This window comes from Podarcis raffonei, chromosome 16 (assembly GCF_027172205.1).
Source record: "Podarcis raffonei isolate rPodRaf1 chromosome 16, rPodRaf1.pri, whole genome shotgun sequence".
Taxonomy (NCBI): domain Eukaryota; kingdom Metazoa; phylum Chordata; class Lepidosauria; order Squamata; family Lacertidae; genus Podarcis; species Podarcis raffonei.
This window is the reverse complement of record NC_070617.1, coordinates 12,449,676-12,472,628: the sequence shown is the minus strand read 5'-3', so window position 1 is coordinate 12,472,628 and position 22,953 is coordinate 12,449,676. Positions and strand designations below refer to the sequence as shown.

At 45.3% G+C, this 22,953-nt stretch overlaps 2 protein-coding genes across 5 annotated transcripts in view; one reads left to right on the top strand and one right to left on the bottom strand.

Annotated features, from left to right (window-relative positions):
• The window catches only part of MACROD1 (mono-ADP ribosylhydrolase 1), a 311,383-nt gene that overhangs the window by 88,434 nt on the left and 199,996 nt on the right, over window positions 1–22,953 (bottom strand). The window lies entirely within an intron of this gene.
• The window catches only part of FLRT1 (fibronectin leucine rich transmembrane protein 1), a 160,164-nt gene continuing 154,142 nt past the window's right edge, over window positions 16,932–22,953 (top strand). For both annotated transcript variants that reach the window (XM_053369539.1, XM_053369538.1), the window contains exon 1: window positions 16,932–17,261. The gene's annotated coding sequence lies outside the window, so the exon portion shown is untranslated. The remainder of the gene's footprint in view (window positions 17,262–22,953) is intronic.

Genomic DNA, 22,953 nt, shown 5'->3' with positions numbered 1-22,953 from the left:
CCACTCTGCCCTCTTCCACCCAACCCTGCCCTGTCCTGCCCCTTTTCACAGCCCCTTCCAGGTCACTGTGATGCCCGGGTGCATGGTCATGCATCAATAAATCAGTCGTTGTCTGTAGTCAAACCTGAAATACTTATTATAACCTCGTTTGCTTGCCAGAACAAGGAAGGTCCATAATTTAGCGTGGCCTTCCAGAAGACCACCTACTCTCCTGCAGTAACAGAGGCAGTATGCTACCAACTTGGATGGTTTCAAAGGGGTTAGACAAATTCATGGCAGATATGGCTATCAATGACTACTAGTCATGATGCGTATATACTACCTCCGTATAAGAGCCAGTGGGTGTCTGAATTCTGGCTTTTGAGAGTCACAAGCAGGGAGAAATGGTGCTGTGCGTAGGTCTAAAGGTTGGCCACTGGGAGAAGAGGATGCTGGACTGGATTCTACAATTCCAGACTTGATCAGGGCTTTCGATATATCAAGGATTGTATAAGAAAAAGCACAAAACCTGGAGCAGCTCTATTCGTGCACGCAGAGCACTGTGTGTGTACAAACTTGCCAGAGTCCACATGTTGAAGGGTATATTTATAAGCAGGGGCACATGTGCGTGTGTGAGTCAGGAACTGCCCGTGGGTTTATGCCAAGGTACAGCAGCCATGTGTGAGCTGGCCTGCTCCGTGTCTGCCCAGATCAAGGAAACCACCTGGGACAAACTGAAAGGAGATTTGCAGAAATACGGGGAGAGTAAATGGGATTGGACAGGCAGAACAGCAGAAGGCCGTGCGGTAGGCTCTTGGGAAGGAAGGCTACACAGATAGACAGATTAAATAGATAGGAAGAGATGGGACTGACGATACAGGGAAGGGAGGGAAGGAGACTGGAGCCTACAGGGAGGAGTGAGGACCAGATGAATGGCTAGACCCAGGTAAAAATAGTTCTGTATACAGCAGTTCAAGGCAAGCAGAGAAGTGGCTGTGATGCTCAGCTCCCTGCGAATCGCAGTGGTCATTCTTTCCTTTCCTTTCTACAAAGAAAGAAAATAATTTAAAGTTTCTAGCCCGTATTGTTGCAGATGTATGCTGGAAAGTGTATATGACGCAACGTTTGTGTGGAATCTCTGAGCTGAATACCTCCTCCTCCTGCTTCCCCCAAGCAGTAGAACTTGAAGAAAACTGCTGTGCAAAAATAGATAAAGACAGTAATAAACAGCAGCACAACCCGTACAAAAAATAGGAAGGAAAACATTATTTTTACTTGTGACACTCTTTGGTGTGACTTTGCCCAGCTTTCAACGTGATGGGTCCAAACTCCCAAATTGTACTATCCATTTAGAAATCACATTTTTTTTAAGTTTCTACAAATTCCTAGGCAGAGCCAGGCACTCCCGCTCGTAGATTATATTGTTGCTGTTGTTGTTTATACGCATAACATTCACATCCATTATTCAACCCACTTTCTCCCCTGGCCCTGTCCACTCCTTGCATGTGGCCCTTAGAAGGTTTTCCCTGAAGATAATGCAGCCCTCAAGTTGAAAAATGTTCCCCATGCCTGCCTTTTTAGGCCAGATTTGACCCATGGCTGCTCACCTGCTGACCCCCTAAGGATTCTCTTCCCAGCATGGAAATGTAGCAGATTATGGCTGAGGTGGTGAGAGCATGGGTCAGACAGAAATGTGCCATGGGCCACAACCAGCCTATTGACTTGGGGTTCCACAGCCCTGTCCTATAAGATGGAAAAACTTCGCAGCAGTTGTCTGTACACTCACTAAGGATGGACAGACCTGTCACTATCTGTTCCTTTCCTTTTCTCATTTTTCCAACCTTAAGTTATGTTTGCCACATTTCCACATCAGTTTGCAATTTTTAAAAAAATTATCACAAAATTCACCAGCATTTTAGTGTGTGTTTCTCCTCCTAGGCACATTTCTGCAACCAATTTCCTGTAGTATGAGACATCTGAGTGGCTTATTTTCACTGATACGCACACACATTTTTATATACTCTTTCCCCCAATGCACACAGTTTTTTGGTTGGGGAACTGCATTGCAAAATCCAGAGAGGTGTGAATTTCCAAGGATAGCTGTGTTTCGGTTCACCCGTTGCTTTAGAAAGTGAAAATTAAGACAGATTCACTTCGGAATGTAAACTGGAACAGATTTCTCCCGGTCCCTTGCACACTCTGCCCTTCATTCAGCCACACGGCAAGCCAACACAGAGTTGTGCACTATCAAACCCTCGACTTTTTTGCCCCCCTCTACACAAACCCAACTTCCTCCCCCCACCATCTCTCTCTCTCTGCCTCCCCCCCCCTTTGACAGTCCTGCACTTGGGGAATAATTAATCTAGCAGCCTGAAAGCACGGGGGCTGCTTTTATTTGCCAGATTAATATGAGCAGCTAATTAAGACAGAATGTGCTGCTCCCAAACTGCAAAGAGGGAAGCGCAATGGGAGTGAGCAAGGGGGTTGTTGAACCAGCCACCCCTAGCAAAGGGCTACAGATAAATCACATATGCGGGCGGTCCCTCTTATCTTTGCGGTGGCTTTGGGGCAGCTCCCCTACATCCACCCCAAGCACTCTTGTTGATCGGTATAGTCCCCCCACCCGCCTTCCTACCATTCTCTTTTTGCTGATTAAGGACACTGCGGTTCAGCTGGCAACAGGTGGGAAAGGCATCTGTGCCCACCAGGCCTGGTGCTGGCTCAGAGGTTTTGAAGATGCCATGACCCCAGCCCCGGTTTGGGGCACTAGGCGCCTTTCAACACAGATCAAGAAAAGCTAGGTTTCCTCCCACAAGCTGGTGTTGGTTACTTCCCCACCTCCTTGCCGGAAAAGACATATGTGGCTGCAACTACCCATAGCCCTGGGGACTGGAAAGCAGAAGGGACACACATGCTGGCCTTAATTATCATCTGTGGGGCCAGGGCCACTGAGAAGCTGCATCCCCAGCCCCCCAGGAGGAACATCACGGCAGGGGAAGCCCACCCTGGTGCCAACCAGAAAGTCAGAGAAGGAGTAGCTGCAGGGAGCTGGCGTCCCATCCCCAAACACCACCAGAAACCACTGCCTGTTGCCCTGTCATTGCAGAACTAAAGGGCTCTGGCCCCGTCCATTAGCCAGGGATGATGACGATGACAACATCTCGCCTTTCCTTCAAGGAGTTGAAGGTGGCACATATACTTCTCTCCCTCCCCATTTAATCCATAATCTTGTGAGGTAGGTTAGGCTGAGAGGCAATGGCTGGCTTAAGGTCACCCAGTGAGCTTCTCGGCTGAGTGGAAATCTGAATCCTGGCCTCCCCTCTGTATTATTGCAACCATTTGCTTGTAAACTGCCTTGAGAATCATTTGATTGAAAGGCAGGGATAAAGTGAGGGATAACGTTCACTTGCCCCAAAGCTCATAGGAGGATGAGTGGGAAATCAATGCAATAATTTTGCTTCTGTCGAAGGGCTGACCCTACTCCTGCTCCCTAGCTGTCAGATGGCTTGGATTGCTTATTACATCAGTATTCCACACGCTTGCCGAGCAGCTCAAGGAGTGTGCATGGTTCTCCTCCCTCTATTTCAGCTTCACAACAACCCTTTGAGGTAGGTTAGGCTGAGTGGTAATGACCAGCCCAAGCAGTCACCTAGTTAGTGCACTTCACAGCAAAGAGGAGATTTGAATCTGGGCCCTCCTGGCCCTAGTCTACGCTGGCCACTATACATCACTGCCTTACTTGGGCTGCAATCCTGCCCACACTCTCTCTTCCCCTTTCCCCCTTTTTATATTTTCACAACAACCCTGAGAGGTAGGTAAGTTGTGATGTATCCATAGGCCCAAAGTTATCTTGTGGGCTTCATGTCTGTATGGGGATTTGAAAGCTGAGTCTCTTTAGCCCTAGTCTGGGACTCTAACCCAATGCAGTGGCCTCCAGATATTGTTGCACTGCAATTCCCATCAGCTCTAGCCAAGCATGCCCAACAGCCAGGAATGATGGGAGTTGTAGTTCAATGGCATTGCTGGACACCAATGCCCATAAGCCCCAACCAGCATGCTCAAAGTCAAGGAATTATGGGAGTTGTAGTCCAGCAAACATCTGGAAGGTCATAGATTTTCCATTCCTGCTCTAAGAGCATGACCACAGCCCTGTGAAACCACACTAGAAGCCACCTCCAGCAATGGCTGCTCAGGTGGCTCTGAATTATCCCCTCCCCACAACCACCAAACAACATGTTCCTATGAGCTCCCCTTCCCACCTATTACATGTCCCTGAAGGTGCTGTTCCAGCCTTCCCAACCTGCTGGCCTCCCAATATTGTTGGACCCGCAATTCCCACCAGCCCCAGCCAGAATAGTCAATGCTCAGAGAGGATGGGGTCGCAGTCCAACAAGAATGGGAAATGGGGGTAGAATGATCTGTCCACTTCAGTTTATCCCCTTTCCAGTCTTAAATTCAGTTCCCCACATTTCCATAAATGTTTGCTTGTGTTTTTCTTTTAATCCTCATGAAAATTCATCAACATTTTAGTGTGCTTTTTCCTAATGTGCACATTTTTCAATGTGGTTTTCCCTAATGCTTTTTTTTTGTGTGTGTGTATGCTGTCATCAAGAATATATGCATTCCTGTGCATACCTTATTCTAGTATATGCCTTTCTGTACACATCACTTGGCTGGAGAAGAGCACCGCAAAATTTGGAGAAATGCAAATGTCAAAGGATGGCTGTTCTTGGGAGGGGGGTCCCCAGAAAGTGCAAATTAGGTAGATATGACTTTAAATTCGATCTGACATTCTCTCCCATCCCCTTCTGGAGGGCACCAGGTGGTGTGGAAGGATGCTCTAACCACAACACCACACAGTCTCTCACTTTGCAATTTTGCTCAGTGGCATTTTGGAGCCTGGGGGCAGAAAGCCCAAAACTGCTTCCTTCCCCTGACACCCACTGCAGGGTAAAATAAACTAAATAATGGGCATTCTGGTGGCCTCTCATGGCTTCCCCAAATCTGCCGCCCAAGGCAGGCCTGGCTCTGATTGTGGTGTTGCTGTTTATTGGCACCAATAATGATTAACAGTGACTGTCAAAAATAAGCCGCCATAAAAGAAGCCTGGCAATCAGGGAGCCCCTCACAGCCTGCGGCTCAACCCATCAGGGAAACCCACACCGAGCCCGACAAGCTCAGGCTTCCTGTACCAGAGTTGTTATTGATATGTAGACCAGCGCCTCTCTTTTTCCTTCCCAAACCGCACAGTTTACGCTCTGGCGGTTGTATTAGAAAAACCCATCCATCTCCCTGGCACCCTCCTCCTTCTCCCACTTCTCTGGCATCAGGCGTTTCTGTTGCCGGGCAACCGCCGTGCAGCAAGGCTTTCCTTGTCATCACTCTAGTGCCCACTCAATTTCAGCAGACGTTTGCTCAGACCGCCGCTCACCTGCTCCCGGCAGTCTTTGCTCCACCCTGTCTGGAGAGCACATGCCGAGAGGATGCAACCTGTTGCAAAGTCCCCGCCTGCCCTGCACACACAAAAGAGCAGGGTACACAAGGTATAAGCAGCAGCAGCGGCGGCAGCCTGGAAGGCAGCAACCTACTGGTTCATGAGAGAAGTTCACGCAGAACAGCTGGTCTAGCCTGTCATAGTGAGATGCACAAAACTAAAGGCAGGCTCTCACTAAGTATCTGAATAGAGGTCACAGAAGGTGATGTGGAATTTGAAGACCAAGGGCACTTCCAGAATGCCATTAGGGATGGTGCGGGGTGGGAGGTGGAATTCATTTTGATTTGTGATTCAAGGCAAACGTACATAATTCATACCTTCTGAAAAAACACATGAATCAAAACGCAGCCGTCCTAAATCCATACTTTCCCAAATTTAGCAGTGCAGTACTCCAGCCAAGTAATGTGTACAAAAATACATATATGAGGGCAAAATGTACATATACATGCATACATTAGTGAAAATAACATATCACAATTGCAGTATATGAGGAGGAATTGTTTTTGAAAAATGTGTATATTAGGCTAAATTGCATACAAAAATATGCATATAGGGAGAAAATTACACTAAGATGCTTCATTATTTAAAAAGCAAATATCAAACTGATGTGGAAATGTGGAGAACTGCACATGTCTGGATAAATGAGAAACCAGAATTGACAGATCCACCCGTTCCTAGCTACCACTGTTTTGGGGGTGAGATCCAGCCACTTGTTGGCAAACTCAGGCTGTTCAACTAATCATGATTTGATGATAATGCACAATAAATGCATCATTTCTTGTGATTAGAATATAGAAAATGCCCTGAAAAGTGTTGGATAGCAATGCCATCTAACTGCCCCTGCCGGCAAGCAAATCAGAATGAATCCTCAACAAACAGCCAAGGGCATCTAACCCCCCTGACAAACTTTGTGGGCAAACAAGCCAGGATGGAATGCTCAATGAGAAGGTCATCCGGAAGCAACCATAAGCCTTATGCAGAAATGATTCCCCCAGGCATTCAAGGAACTTGCTGAGGGTGAGGCGGGTTGTGAACACTAGCCCTCCCAACAGCCCTGCCAACTCCACTGACCGCCCTACTCCACTAAGAGGAAAGACTGAAGGTGGAGACTGTGAATATGGGGGCCCCAATCAACGTGGAAGAGTCTATGCAATGTTCAGAAGAAGCAAATGTGACACACTCATTCAATACATGTGAATTGCACAGCATGCAAGAGGTGGAAGAGCAAGAGGAGAGGAAGTGGCCCTTTTGCCAGGGAGAACCTAAAAAGAAGATTCCTGCTACATCAGGCCAAAGGGCCATCGATTCCGGCATCTTGCTCTCCCAATGGATAACCTCCCAGTACCTACGGGGAGCCCACAAGAAGCCCCGAGTGCAGAGGCAACTCTTCCCTCTTGTGATTCCTGGCAGCTGGGATTCAGAAGCCTACTGTCTCTGACTTTGGATGGAAAACATCTCCATCATGGGCAGTAGCCATTGGAAGCTGTTCAAGCTGGTGACCAGCGCTGCAACTTGCAGGAGCGTAATTGAACTACTATTGTTGAATAGCATTCCAATAATTATACCAGTGTCATCTATTAATAAATGGGAAGCACCGGAGTGTGTGTTACACTAACGTAAGAACTTACGGAGAGCCTGCTAGATCAGGCCAAAGGCCCATCTAGTCCAGCATCCTGTTCTCACAATGGTCAACAAGATTCTTTGGGGAAAGTACCAGCAGCACTTTTCGCACTTCCCTTTCCCAGCAACTGGTTTCCCTGCCGTGGAGGCCGTAGTCAGTCCCTTGTCTCTTAGGGAGGCCTTCTTGTGAGTAAATAGCCTGCTCGTGAGTAAAGATTTGCTCACAATAAAGGCAATGGAACTAGGCAGGAAACAGGCTTTGCTGTAGAGCCGTGGTTCCCAACCTGGGGCACACGCTCCACAGGGGGGCAATTTGGAAGCTTGTTTAGAGCAAGTTAATGGCCTTTTAGGCTTCCTCCATGTGAATAGGAGTTCACTTTTTGAATAATAAGAATTATATGTCATAGGTGGGGCATGGCTAAAAAAAGGTTGGAAACCACTGCTGTAGAGGAACCAGGTAGGAATAATCCCCTGTTGCTCATACTGAGTCAGATCATTGATCCATTTAGCTCAGTATTGTCTGCACTGACTGCCAGCGACTCTCCAGGGTTTCAGGCAGGGGTCTCTCCCAGCCACACCTGGAGATCCTGGATGGGTTTAGATCCTGGGAACTTCAACATGCAAAGCAGGTGCTCCATCACCGACCTGTGGTCCTTCCCCTTCATGGCATGACCCATCTCTCTTCTCCACAATTGTGTAAGTTAATTTTCTTCCAATAGGCACAAGGAATGACATGGTGCTATACAAAGCACTGAAGTCCCATTTCCTGATTCACCGAAAGCCTTGCTTAGTTCCCTGCCTGTCCACTGACCTCCTCTGCTGATTTCAAGTTTGGCTTCAGAGTGATGAGGACTAGAAACTTAATCCTCTGTATTTCATTCAAGGAAATCTGAGATTCTCAGGCTCTGCTGGTTTCCCAGGAAAAGGAGCACTGGGTGGGTGGGGGAGGAACTGCTGGCAAGGAGTGACAGTCTGTCCTCCTTTAGCAAACGATAGCAATGCAAATGAGCAAATGCCCCACTTTGCATAATCCAGAGCTAAGACCTGGCAATGAAATCTGGTCCTAGGCTCAAAGTCTTCACCCAGCAGTTGGTACGATATAGATGCCCTAGTAACACATCTGGGTACCTGGCTATATTACCAGCAGAGGGCAGCAGTGCCCAGTGCCAGCTGCCTACGAGATGGCAAACTGCTGAGAGAGGGTCATCTGTAAAACTGGCACGGTCCTTGGCCAATTAAAAATGCAGTGCCTAAATTGCAAACTGCGAAAGCTTCCCGCACCAGTGGAGCAGGAATTAAAGGTGGCTTTTGCCTGCGGTGAGCAGGAGGAGTGCACTGTGAGAGTGACCAGAGAGGAGCACCTCTAAAGGGCATTTTGCAATCAAGGTTGAAATGAGGGCTGAACAAAAAACTAATTGCTGCACCCCCACGTGACCAAATGGTGGTAAGCAGCGCTGAAAAACGCTTCTTTGCATTGCCTCTGCTTCCTTATTTGTTTAAAGTACAAGCTATCTCAAAATTGCCTTCAGGGGCTGTCACAGAGAATGGAACCCCACCAAGCAGGACTAGACCTGGGCCACATTCACACCACACATTTAAAGCACTGCGATGCTGCTCAAAACAGCCATGGCTTCCCCCAAAGAATTCTGGGAGCCATAGTTTGTTCAGGGTGCAGAGGTTTGTTGGCCTCACAGTTCCCAGAGTTTCCTGGGAAGAGGACTGGATCGCTAAACCACTCTGTGAACTGTAGCTCTGTGAAGGGAATAGGGGCTCCTAACAACTCTCAGCACCCTTAACAAGCTATAGTTCCCAGGATTCTTGGGGAGAAGCCATGACTGCTTAAAAGGGTATCATAATTCTTTAAATGTTTGGTGTGACTGTGGCCCTAATGGCCTTAACTTGATTTCAGTTGAACCTTAGGAGAGTGTTGAGGAGTTTGACACCGGAACCAGTGGCCTGGAGAGGGGAGGTGATGGTGGTCTCTCCGTGGCTGGAAGTCATTCAGCAGAGGTTAGGCAGACATGCTCTAGCCCTGACTTTCCTGCTTTGTGCAGGCTGTTAAGATTTTTTTCGTTTAGTCGTTTAGTTGTGTCCGACTCTTCGTGACCCCCTGGACCAGAGCACGCCAGGCACTCCTGTCTTCCACTGCCTCCCGCAGTTTGGTCAAACTCATGCTGGTAGCTTTTAGAACACTGTCCCACCATCTCGTCCTCTGTCGTCCCCTTCTCCTTGTGCCCTCCATCTTTCCCAACATCAGGGTCTTTTCCAGGGAGTCTTCTCTTCTCATGAGGTGGCCAAAGTATTGGAGCCTCAGCTTCAGGATCTGTCCTTCCAGTGAGCACTCAGGGCTGATTTCCTTCAGAATGGATAGGTTTGATCTTCTTGCAGTCCATGGGACTCTCAAGAGTCTCCTCCAGCACCATAATTCAAAAGCATCAATTCTTCAGCAATCGGCCTTCTTTATGGTCCAGCTCTCACTTCCATACACCACTACTGGGAAAACCACAGCTTTAACTATACAGATGTTTGTCGGCAAGGTGATGTCTGCTTTTTAAGATGCTGTCTAGGTTTGTCATCCCTTTTCTCCCAAAGAGCAGGCATCTTTTAATTGCTGTCACCATCTGTAGTGATCATGGAGCCCAAGAAAGTAAAATCTCTCACTGCCTCCATTTCTTCCCCTTCTATTTGCCAGGAGGTGATGGGACCAGTGGCCATGATCTTAGTTTTTTTGATGTTGAGCTTAGGCCCTTCCAACGCTATGATTCTATGAGGTCATCACACAGGTAAGCATGACTGGCTATGATTTTTGTTTAATGACACCCAGTGACATTGTTATACCCAGACAAAGCAGGGAGATGCCATCCTTCTATCGACAGGATCCACTGGGTGGGATACCTTGTGTGACCAATTTAAGAAGCTGGGTGTGGGGGTTTTCAGAGGCAAGCTGTCGCTGAACATGAGAGCTTTCCAGAAACTTGGAAGAATTACAGTAGAGCTGTCATTGCTTGTGGTACACATGCTTACTTGGTGTGTTCTTCCAGAGTCTCAGATTAAATCGATTTTGCAGCGTTTTGTGGCTGTTCAAGCTGTACCACCGAAAAGCCCAAACAAGCCCTTAGTAGCGTAACCAAGATTGCTACAAATTAAGACATATGTACGTTTTGAACTGACTGTCATGGATGCTCAATGAGAAATGCCTTTCTAACACTTTCTCCAATGCTTGGCGAATTTTAAGAACAATAAGACAATCTTATTGTGTATTTTTAGTATGCCTATATCTGTGTTCCTTTAAAAAGAAACTATGTAGCCTAAAAGAATTCCACTACCCTTTAGAAACACCCTTGTAAAATGAGGTTTTCTTTAGGAATAAAATTGCCTCGACCATAAACTACATCTACTCTGGTCAAGCCAATTTCATGACACCATCGGTTATGGCAGGGATTTTCAGACTGTACCCTAGAGTGTCTAAGATTCCTTCGGAAGTTCAACAGAAGCTCCAAAGAGAAGATCAGTCATGGTGTTCAACTGACGCTGAAAGACAGGTTGCCTACCACTAACAGAAGTGCCTCTCTGGGTGGGGCAGAGGCAGCAGGATGGTCGGTGCGGTGCAAATTCACTGGCAGAACCAATGCAGCGTCCCCACCACTGCACTCATCCCTCTCCCTGTCCTGCTACTCAGCAGTGACTCACCTGCCAGGAAGCTAGTGTAGTGGCTAGCACAGTGGATCAATACCAAAGCTGAGCCTGGAAAATGAAGCTACAGGGCATGTTGGGTATGTCCTAGACCACGTCCACAGTTCACATATAACAGGAATTGGGGAATGCCTGAACGCTGTCCTCTGAGCCTCCCTAGCTGCGCCAACTTTGGGTGATACCCAGTTCCTGGTGAGGGAAGGGTATGCTTGGCATGCTTCTCTTAGGCAGAGATATGTGAATATTCATTTACTATATTTCTAAACATTTAAATCTTGTTCCTATCCATCTACATGAATTTCCACTTTGTATTCTTTTTATAAAAAACCCGGAACATTCATATTGTTATTTTGCTGCTGATTTATCGGCTTTATTTTGTTTCATTGGCTTATTTAATTGGAAATGTTGATATTAAGTATTGATTTCTGTGATAAGCAATTTTTGAATTATTGATTGCTATACCTTCAAATTCAGGCCGGATTTGTTCGTGGTTTTTGCATTATTGATAGGGGATTGAGATTTGGATATTATGCAGATAGGGTAATATCTGTTAGTGTATTCTACTGCTTTGCCATTGTTGTGAGTTGTTTTGAGCTCAAATTTCTTACTGGCAACGTGGCCTACAGATATCTAATCTAATGAACTTTCTTATACATAAAGGCTGACGTAGCATAATGGCTAACAGAGTAATCTTAGGCCATATCTCCACCATCCATTTAAAGAAGCATCATGCTACTTTAAAAGATCATGGCTTCCCCTGCAAAGACTCCTGGGAACTGTAATCAATCAATCAATCAATCAATCCCTTTATTACGGTCAATGACCAGTATTCCAGGAACTATAGTCTGTTAAGGATGTCAAGAGTTGTTAGGAGACTCTTAATCCCTCAACAGAGCTACAATTCTCTGAGTGGTGTATCAATACATCCCTTCCCAGGGAACTCTGGGAACTGTAGTTGAACAATCTCCCCCAGGAGGTTGTGGACTCTCCTTCCATGGAGGTTTTTAAGCAGAGGTTGGATGGCCATATTTCATGGATGTTTTAGCTAAGATTCCTGCATTGCAGGGGGCTGGACTAGATGACCCTTGTAATTCTACAATTACATGATTCGGTGTAGCTCTGTGAGGGGAATAGGGTTCTCCTAAAAACTCTGGGCACCCCAAACAAGCAAGCAACTGAAGCAGAAACATTTGCTGTGAAGTAGGACAGTTGCAACCATCTCCCACCACCTTTGCCCATGTGAAACCACCAACAGGTGAATTGTATTCGTACTAGGCAAGCTGGTCGAGATGCACAGCTTCTGCACCAGCAGAATGGCTATGGGATCCTAGACATCAGGGGTGGGGAACTTCAGATCATTCTAATGGGCCATGCCCCTCGCCCTCCTTGTTTTCACCCTCCTTGAATGTTTTTGCCTAGCTAGAATATGTCCTCAAACCCTCATAATGCCGTTTGCTTTCCTGGATGGAAGACAGAGAGTGTTGTGTTGAGAAAACAGCCCACTGTACAAAAGTAAAATTTAAAATTTACATGTGTTGCTCCACCTTATTCTCCCTATAGCCCTGCCCACCATCGGCCCATGCCCGCCTCCCCCAAGGAGGCTGCCCAGAAGGGGATGCACTTGTCGGACTGAAAAATGTTCTCTGCTCTTGATATAAGAAACAATCTTTTACTTGTCTGTGGCCAACTTTTCTCACGTCAAGGAAATAACCTCAAACCAACAGGTGCAATCTGGGATCAAGGAAGAAGGGGTCCCAGGATGTGAAGGCTCTGAGGATCCGCCCTCCCTCTCCCTCTCCTGCAAGCAGGATTCCTCAAGTGCTGCCATCTCTTGTGTGAGGGATTAAGCTGTTCTGGGCCAAAGATCTCTCTCTCTCTCTCTCTCTCTCTCTCTCTCTCTCTCTCTGTGTGTGTGTGTGTGTACAACAGAATGGATTCTGCAGGCAGAAATAGCTGTTTGGTGAAATGCAAAAATTTGGCAGAGAAAATCAGAGACTAATAAGGGCACTTCATTAGTGCCGCAGAACAGGGAAATGACAAGGGATGAATAAATATTTATGACGTTTGCCATCGTTCCTCCTGGATTCATTAGGCGAGGCAAAGCAGAAGGGTTTCCTTTTTTGCACACGTGTGTGTGTGTGTGTGTGTGTGTGTGTGTGTGTTTGTGTGTAAAGTGCAAGAGACTTGTCACTGCAATGGGATAGAATTCTATTTGTTTAAAATACTGACATACCCTGCCTTTTCTGTCCACCCAGATGCAGCTTAAGATCAATCTAAAACTATCCATTTGAATACACACCTGATGGCAGGTGGCGTGGCTTCAGCAAAACGGCTTCACAGCCCAGAGGAGGACGGGTAGGGATGGGGAAATTCTCTAAGTTTCTCATTTTTCAAATCTTACGTTCTCCACATTTCAACATTGGTTTGAGGATTTTTTCTTTTAAATTCAGCTGCTTTTCCATGCCAAGGTTATCCTAATATACACATTCTTTTGTATACAGTTTTGCTATTATACTCATCTGGCAAAGCAATTTTCCCTAATATGTTCTTTTGGTATGTTCTTTTGTATGCACACATTAGCCTAGTTTACAGTAAGGCTACAACTTCCGCAGAGCTTACATTCTGGGGAACATAACCTATAGACAAAATCACGTATAGTCAAAACACATTGGTTCAATGGCAGGTGGGATTGCCAGTGTCTTTTTCCCCCAGACGCCTGCCCCCTTCCTTATCCCCCTTAATAAAAATATTAATTGCCAGGCACATAAAGCTGAATGTGCACATTAAATGCATGTAGGTTGCAGTCTTACTGTATGCAATTTTGTACACACTACTTGGCTAGAGAGCTGCATTGCAAAATTCAGAGAAGTATGAATTTCAGAGGATGGCTGTGTTTCAGTTCTTGAATTGCTTTGGAAAGTACAAGTTAGGAAGGTCTGCCATTAAATGCGAATTGAATCCCCCCCCCCTTTACTGCTGGGCTCTAACAGATCCACAGATTCCCTGTTCCTGGTTTAGAAAGAATACAGCTGCTGCACTGGAGTCCTTTGGGAGGAAGGGCAGTATATAAATTTAATTATTATTAACAGCAACTACAAGCAGCAGCGGTAGCACCAGCAGCAAGGGAACCCATGAGAGAAGTTTATAAAATTATGCATAGTACCGAGTGAGAGCATTTTCTGTTCCCTTGTTTCACAGTACAGTATAATAATCCAGAGGTTGTAGCCAATGCTAGTCCTGCTCAGAGTAGACATACTGAAGTTAATAGACACGGCTAATTTAGGTCCATTATCAACAGATCTTCTCTGAGTAAGACTTTGTTGGATACAACCCCAGGCCACCTATCAAAAGCAATGAGGTAGATATTCAAGTCAGAGAAAGATAGGCCTCCTCTCTCTCTCTCTCTCTCTCTCTCTCTCTCTCTCTCTCTCTCACACACACACACACACACACACACACACAATTAATTGTATCTGCTGCCACATGCTTTGGCATTGATGACAACCTCTCTTCAAAGTATTTGGCAGAATGAGGTCTTTCCCAGTTCTGCTCCTTGACACCTTTTTAGTTGGAGATGCACAGAGAGCATGTTGTTTTGCCACTTGAGTCACGGGCCCTCTTTATGTGTGTGTGGTTCAATGGTGAGAACATCAGTTGATCACCTCTGAACTTTGGCTTCAAACCTCCTAGGGCTTGGCCCCAGTTGCTTCTTCTCTAAAATGGGAACAATTGGAGGGGAGTATCCTACTTTAAGAAGTATTCCTTTGAAAAGCGTTTGGTACTACAATACGCTAACAAGTGTACAACCGGGAATTTGTTCTCAATGACTTTAGACAGATTTCTTTTTATATCAGGCATGGGAAAAACTGTGGCCCTTCAGATATTGCTGGACTGCAACTCCCTGACCATTAGCCATACTGGCAGGGGCTGATTGGAGATGGAGTCGGAAGAAGCTACAGGTCCCCCGCCCCCATTCTGTACCCTCCCAGACAATCTAATATGGAGATATGCTCACATCACACTGTACAGTAACGGGACTAAATTGTATACCCAACCGGTGCTTTGTATGAACTGATTCAATTTAACTAATTCACTGAATTAGTTCAATAATCTCTGAACAACACCTGAAAGTAGTTCCCATAATTGTCTGGTAAACCAAATGTGATTTAATTATTTTGTGATTTTTTAAATTAAAATTGTATACCACCCTTCTTCCGAAAATCACAGACCACAGCATAAAAATACAAACTGAGAACAAAAAATAAACAAAAAACAAAAACAAACCAATAACACTCCCTCCCACAAATACATTTAAAAGGCCACAGAATGTTAATCAGACAAAGACCTGGTTATAGAAAAATGTTTTTGCCTAGTGCCTAAAGATATGTAATGAAGGCACCAGGCAAACTTCCCAGGGGAGAGCATTCTACAAACTAGGAGCCACCACAGAAAAGGCCCGTTCTCATGTTGCAACCCTCCGGACCTCTCATGGGAGAGGCACATGAAGAAGGGTTTCAGATGATGATTGCAGGGTCCAGGTTGCTTCAAATGGGGAGAGACCATCCTTGAGGTATTGCGGTCCTGAGTCATTTAAGTCTTTATAGGTCAAAACCAGCACTTTGAATTAAGCCTGGAAACTAATTGGCATTCATTGCAGTCGGGCCAGGATCAGTGTAATATGCTCAAACCATCTTGCTCCGGTGAGCAACCTGGCCACTGAATTCTGCACCAGCTGAAGTTTCCAAACTGTATTCAGAGGCAGCCCTAACTGTAATGAGTTGCATTAATCTAGCCTAGAGCATAAATGACAGAAGTTAAGCTATCCCTGTCCAGATAGGAGCACAGCTGGACCACCAACCAAAGCTGATGGAAGGCACTCCACACCACTGAGGCCACTTGAGCCTCAAGCGACAGCAAAGGATCCAGAAGCATCTGCGAGCTACATACTTGCTCCTTTAGAGGGAGTGTAACCCCATCAAAAGCAGGCAACTTCCCATCCATCCGGTCTAGGGAACCACCCACTAACAGTGCCTCAGTCTTATTTGGATTGAGCTTCAGTTTGTTGGCTCTCATCCAGTTCATTACCATGGCAAGACAACAGTCCAGAACATCCACTGCCTCACCTGCAGATGGAAAGGTGCAATTTCATTTTTGGGTAGAAAAAAATTGACTTGGAACAATTTTAATTCTCATACCTGTGGTTTTTATTCATAGACTCTTTGAGCTTAAAGATCATAATTGCTGGGGGAAATAAATTTTTAAAATCCTATTCCACCATCTGCATGATTTTATTTTTCCGTAGTTGTTGTTTTAGTTTTCTTAAGTATATTTTATATTTCAGCGTAGCAGCTTGCAACATTCTGAATTATTGGGGGGGCGGGGAGATAGCCAAGGATCATTTGGATGAACTGGAATTGAACTGTGAACTGAACATGAACGAAACAAGTTCTTTTTGAATAGGGACAAAGGTAAATTGGAATTTGTTCCTTTTTGGACATCTTAAACTTGAACTAGTTCCTTTTTTTAATGAACTTTCCAGGCTCTGCACGCAATGAAGGTGTGGCTCAATTTATTTAATGCCACGAGACTTTAAAATCACACCATCTCTTATTTATTCTCATGTCCTTTACATCATTGGGAAATTTTCCTCTCTTCCCCAACCAGTTTAAATCAGGTACTTCCATGTTTACACCATAAGTGGGTCTGGCCCAGTGGATCTTAAGAAGGAGGCAAAGGTCAAGTTTTGCAGCAGAGAGGGAGGGAGAGAGGAAGGGGGCAGGGAGAGCACTTAGGCCCCTTTCAGACCTGGACCCATCATTCAAACCCTACTCTCTGTCTCTATAAGCTGCAGCGTCTCCCGCTTGAGAAGCCTTTCCCCGCCACCACACCCCTGACATTTCAGCCACCCAGTTGTCATTTGCAGCTGCTTGCAATGTTATGTGTGTGCAGCATAGTCCAGATTGGAGGATGCAGATCAAAGAAAACTTGCAAGGATGCTAAAGGCATCACGGCTTCCTATTCCTCAGCCTGGACCAAATTACCAGCGGCAGCAGCAGCAGCGGCGGTAACGCTTAGTACAAACCAACAGCGCTCTTGATCTCATCTGGCGTGTGTGTGTCACAGCATCCTCCCTTTCCGGAGCGTGTGGCACACAGGCACACACACACACACACATACACACAGGGATCTCGACATCTCACTGCCTTCTGCTCCTTACAGGAACAATACCCCTGGCCTAATCCCTTTCATTTCTATCCCTCTCTCTCTCTCTCTCTCACGTCGCCACCACCTCTCAGTGCTGTATCCCCTGCTCTGCACCCCCACCATGCCATCTCCTATTCCCTTCTCCATCGGTTATTTTGCTCCTGCTACTGGAATAAGCGGCTGGCTGTCGTGATAAACTTTGCAAAGGGAAGAGAGAGGGCTTCTCTGCCCATCCCCAACCATACAGCACAAACCCTCCTCCTCCGATCAGGTAAGGCAATGTCGTTTTATCCCTTCTATTTCTATATATACAAATGTTGCATTCTGAAGACTCAAGGATACGTGGCTACCAAAAGAGGCAAGGATTTGCCCGGCAGAACTGATCAGCCAAGGAGAGCTGATGAGATGGAGCTGGGGGTTTCAAGTGCCTGAATTGGACTGTGTGTCTGTAGATTTATTAAGGAACCCGAAACAAACAAATGCCCAAACAACACAGCAGTTCAAACATAGGAAAAGAGAAAGGGTAATTCACCGGGATATTTGCGGCAGGTTTTGATCCTGTCTTTCCATTAGGCATTTTGCTACTTTCTTTCTGTTTATTTTTGATGAAATTGCTGGTGGGTTTGGCAAATATGTAGTGGATTAAAAAAAAAAAAAGCCATCAGAATTTCTAAGGGAGACGAAGAGGATAATCTTTCTTCTCTATCCCCTCTTTTCTTTTTTAAACAATGGAACATAAATGATGGCGATGATGCCCAGTGGCACTTTTAAAGTGTTTGCTGCTGCTGCTGCTGTTTTTCTGATGTTTGTGATTTGGACATTTGATATGGGGAGGGGGAAATTACAGTTCAGAAACACAGTGGGAAGCACTGACGGTCATTTGCAAGTGTGGAATGTTGATGCTTTTGAGGCTGTGTTAACAACACCTGAATGGAAGCAGGGGGTTGTTGATTAGCCATGGGAAATATATTTTTCTTATTCTGTGTTCATCTTTTGCACGCGTGTTTTGGGTTGTGTTTTTGTCTAGTGGGTTTCTCATGCGTAGCCGAGCCGCACATCCCAGTACACAAATAGAGACATTCGAAGGTATTTTCCACGGACAAGGCATGGGAATGGCACTCCTAACACTTTGCCATCTTTCCCCCAAAATGGCAAAATATTTGATTTCTCACCAGGAGTGGCAAAGAGGGCTGACTGGCAGCTCTGGAGAGTGGCGCAGCAGAACAGTTTGGCAATATAGATACATCTTACCATATATATGACATGTCTTGCATCTCCCTTTCTCCCCACCCCGCAAAACTGGCATCGAAAGGAAACCAGCTGTCTCAGTAGGCTGGCAAATGTCACATATAAAAGCCAAATTTTAAAATGATAGTAATTTGTGGTTTTTTATTTAAATTGCGCTGAAATCCAAATTGTAGCAAAGCAAATGGAAACCGACATTCTGGGTCTGGGTCCCAGCTGTTGACAACAGAGTGCTCTCTTCTGCTCTCCTCTTCTCCGAGGTTTTAAAACAAGCCTTCAGCAAGATTTGTTTTCTGATTTACTGATGATTTGTGCAGCCCAAATAGAGTGCATTCCCCCACCCACCCGAAGAAAACAAATATGTGGATTTGATTTGCAAACTCTTCATTTTCCCAGCTCTGAGTTGGCATTATGATCTACAGTTTATACCGAGGTGTAGATCTATTTTCGGAGTCTACTAGTTAGAAAGGGGGGGGGACCCTACATGTTTTCCCCCTCCTCCCCTTGCAACTTTCAAAGATTTTGAGATTTATTTCATTTTTAAAAATGGCGACACAGTGAATGTGAAAGTTGGGAGGCTTTAATTAATGGATGTTTGCAAGGAGCTTAGGTGGCAGGTGATGGAGAAGGGCAAAAGGGAGATTATTATATTAGTAAAGCTTTTAATCTCATATTGTCAAGCCATCCCATCTTTCTCCCCCACCCCTTCTTTTTCCATGAGGCAGAGCATTGATTTTAAGTAAACAAAGCACGATATATCAGAAGAGCTAAGAGCAGCCTCTGTCCTAGACTAAGACGGCTTGGTGGGGAAAGTTGCATCATGCCCAGACCCAAGGCACCACTTATTACACTATGTTTGAGTGCTTCCCTAAAGGATATAAGATTGTAAACTTTGGTCTTATTCGGGATTAAGTTTCTCCCAATATCTTAATTAAGCTTAGCACAGGCTCCCCCTCCCCCTCTCTGTGCTCCCTTGAACCTGGGCTCTTCCAGTGGATGACAATTGGAGAGAGGAAAAGGAGCAGACGTTTGCCCCCCCCCCCACTGGTCAATTTGCTTTCATGGATTTTGTGGCTGCTTTTCAGTTTGATTTTACTAAGTGCATTAATGTTTGGGTTTGTTTATTCCTCAGCCTATGCAGCTTTTAAGAGTCTTATGCACTTTTCAAAGTTAGGCTTGTAGCTTTACTTATGACCCCATTTTTCAATCTTTTATTCTGTATCTGTTTCACACCCACCCACCCCTTAAAGTTTGCCTTTGTGTTTTTAGTTGGACAGCATCTAATCTCTACTACATGTTTTGCTTATCTGGGAATGGGAGGAGAAAGGGTGTGGGTTTTTTTTGGGGGGGGGTTCCACATGTGTGTGTATGTGCTGGAACTAACACTGCAATCTTTAGTTGAATGCTAGAGTACTAGTAGTAGTAGTAGTGGCTGTTTCATGCCCTACAGTGTGTGATGTTCCGGGGAAGGTCCCCTGGCCTTGCAGAGGGTTTAAACGTGGAGAAGAGAAACAAGTGAGAAACAAGCATGTGATTGACCAGGAAGTCACCCTGTGCGGACCTCTTGGAGGTGGATGGCTCATGCAAACGTGCTACTAGTCTCAAAAGAGGGCTTGCATAGGAGAATGTCAAAGTTTGCAGAACTTTAACCTTTAATGGCTATTCTCAATAGGTGTGCCATTTACTTATTACTCTGGCGTGGTGTGTGTGTGTACAATTCCAAACCGGGGACATTTTCCCCCAAAGAGGGTACCCATTTTACAAAGCTGTAGTCTATCTATTTATCTCCAAGAAGGGAGAGTGTTCTTTTTATTTTAATATAGTAAGAGCCATGTTCCTGCAAACATGGTCCTGATCATCTAATGGAAGAGATGTCAGGCCCAGAAAAAGCCTCTGAGCTTCTTGTAAGTTTTCTCCCAGACTGAGTGTGGGATGGAACCTACGTGTGCACCATTTTTTGGGGGGGACTTGTGCAAACAGTCCCCCCAAATGCTCATTCCGAAGCATTTAACAAGGGATTGTAGCTGATGTTACAACCACACAAACACACACAGATTTATTTTTCTTTCTTTCTTTCGGTAATAATTTTTATTCACACGGCATTAATTTTCACAGTTCTTGGCAAATCAGCTCTCTAGCCCCCTGTGCCTAGAAGTAGTCTTGCAAGTGTTCAGAAATAAACACAGCAACCACAGAGTAAAAAATCAGAGGTGAAGAAATCCCCATGTGTGTGTGTGTGTGTGTTTGCAGAGGTGGGGGGGCGTCTTATTCTGCTCTGGGGTGTTTCATCATCTGTCATCATCAAGCAGCACACCTCGAGGGAACTTCCAAGAAACAGGGAGAAAAGTGCAATCACATAAGGATATGAAGGTGTGTTGTGTAAAAGCCGGGAGGGGGGGGGGGTGCTGGTTTGAGCAGATGGTTGCTCAGATGCAGCCCCCAGAGCTTGGGACTCAATTCTGCAACACCAGGTAGCAATTAGGGCTGTTGATTGATTAAAGAGGTTTGTGTTCTATTAATTGATTAACAGTGCAATCCTATACATGTCTGCTTGGAAGTAAGTCCACTGAGTTCAGGTGGGCTTGCTCCCAGGTAAGTGGGTATAGGGTTACATCCTAAAGAGTAGATTTATCATCTATTTATTTTCTAACTTAATTAATCAGTTAGATTTAAGCATGTTACTGAATCTGCTAAACCCTGAGTGCCTTGGAGGGCGGCGGTTTGATGGTGTCCAAGAGGATATAAACAAAAGCAGGCACTCATATGTAGAAGGCCATCTGCAATGTTCCTTTTTCTTTTGCTCTCTACAACAATTACCAAAATCGTCGCAGAAACACTAACCAATCAATTAAAATTGGCCCTTTATCAATGACTCTATGAAGGTCTCCCAAGACAGTCAGATGGCAATAAGACTAAAGCTTTAACTGATTTTGACTACCAATTAATGTTTTATCAAATTTTGAATATTCACAGAATGTTTTGAACATGCACAGATTATCATTGCCTCCTTCTAAGGAATAACAGTCAGACCCACAGACATTCTGGATACGGAGAGGCATAACTTTATAGACAGATATGATTTTGAACCTGGGACTTCATTTCTAACAAATAAAACTTAGGCCAGAAAGGTGGAAACCATCCATCAAGTTGTCTACAACAGGTGGTAATGATTTAACAAATTAGCACCTGTGATAAGTAAATAAAGACTGGGAAGCATTTTTGTGTGGATTTCGGGTGGGTGGGAATAAAGCCATGCTATATGCCCCCCTCCTCTTCCACCTTGATCTGTATCCCCAGAAAACACAGGAGATGGTGGGTGGATGAAGTATTTCAATGGCAAATGTTCCAATTGCGAGTACAGCCATACCTCATTTTATTGCCCTTGGCAAACATTGCTCCTTACGAGGATGAGGGTGCAGCTGTGGGCAGCCCGGCCACTTCCAGGAGAAGGAAGCTCCCCACTGCCCCTCTTCTGGCCATGGGAGTGGAGCTGGAGCTGGCATGGGATGGAAGTGGGATTTTCCCCTCCCAGTCCTGGAGTCAGGAGGCCTGGCTTAATGGACTACAGTCAAACCTTGGTTCCCGAATGCCTCCATTTTGGAACGTTTTGGCTCCTGAATGCTGAAAACCCAGAAGTAAATGCTCCTGTTTTTCGGAAGCTGAACATCCGGCACGGCTTTTGCTTGAGTGCAGGAAGCTCCTGCAACCAATTGGAAGCTGCACCTTGGTTGTCGAACATTTCAGAAGCCGAATGGACTACCGGAATGGATTACGTTTGACAACCGAGGTTTTATTGTATAGCATAGTGTAAACATATCTTTTATATACACTGCGGGGGGGGGGTGTGACTCAGTTTATTGAGGTGGTCTGAACTGACCAAGTTATGCCTGTACAATTACTGTGTTGTTCATAAAGAAAGATGGACAGCATCAAAATGGGTCCAAACATATCTCTCCTTACTTTCTGCATTGGTAGGGCAAGGTAGCCATCTTCCTGGTTGCACAGGGATCTTATCGTTCCTTTTGCTGTGGCATGAGAATGGGCATCAACTAGGGGCATTGGGGGGGGATCTGGTTCAGTTTGCATTTAAAGGGAAATCTACCTAATTCATTCTTGCTGAAACTATGCAAACCCAAAAACGCACTTCTCTTAATTGAAATTCGCACTTCTCTTAATTTTGCAATGCAGTTTTCCAACAAAATAGTGGGTTTAAAAATGCACACATTAGGGCAAAGTATGTATGAAAATGCCTAGGTTAGTAAAAATAACATACAAAAATGCATTATACTAGGGGAAATCGCTTACAAAGATATGTACTCTGAGTGAATTTTGCAGCAAAACACTGGTGAATTTTCATCAGCGACTTTAAAAATATGAGAATTTGCAAGATGATACAGGAACATGGATACCTGACTTTAAAATGAGAAACGTGGAAAAACCAAAACTGGCAGGTTCACACATCCGTACCTGGGAAGCCTCCCTATTGCACAGGTGCTATGCTATGATTTGAGAGCAGGTATCAACTACCTGTGCCGTTTCCTCCCAGCACTGTTCCTTCAGTCTCTGGAAATGGGGCTGTTGTGCCTATTTGACTATGCGACAGAAATGGGGAACGAGCAACATGGCCTTTTCCCATCACAGTTTGCAAAGGCGGTGATGGGCGACACCCTGTTAGAGGAGGATCCCCGAGACTGGAACCAAATAGCTAAACTGTGCAC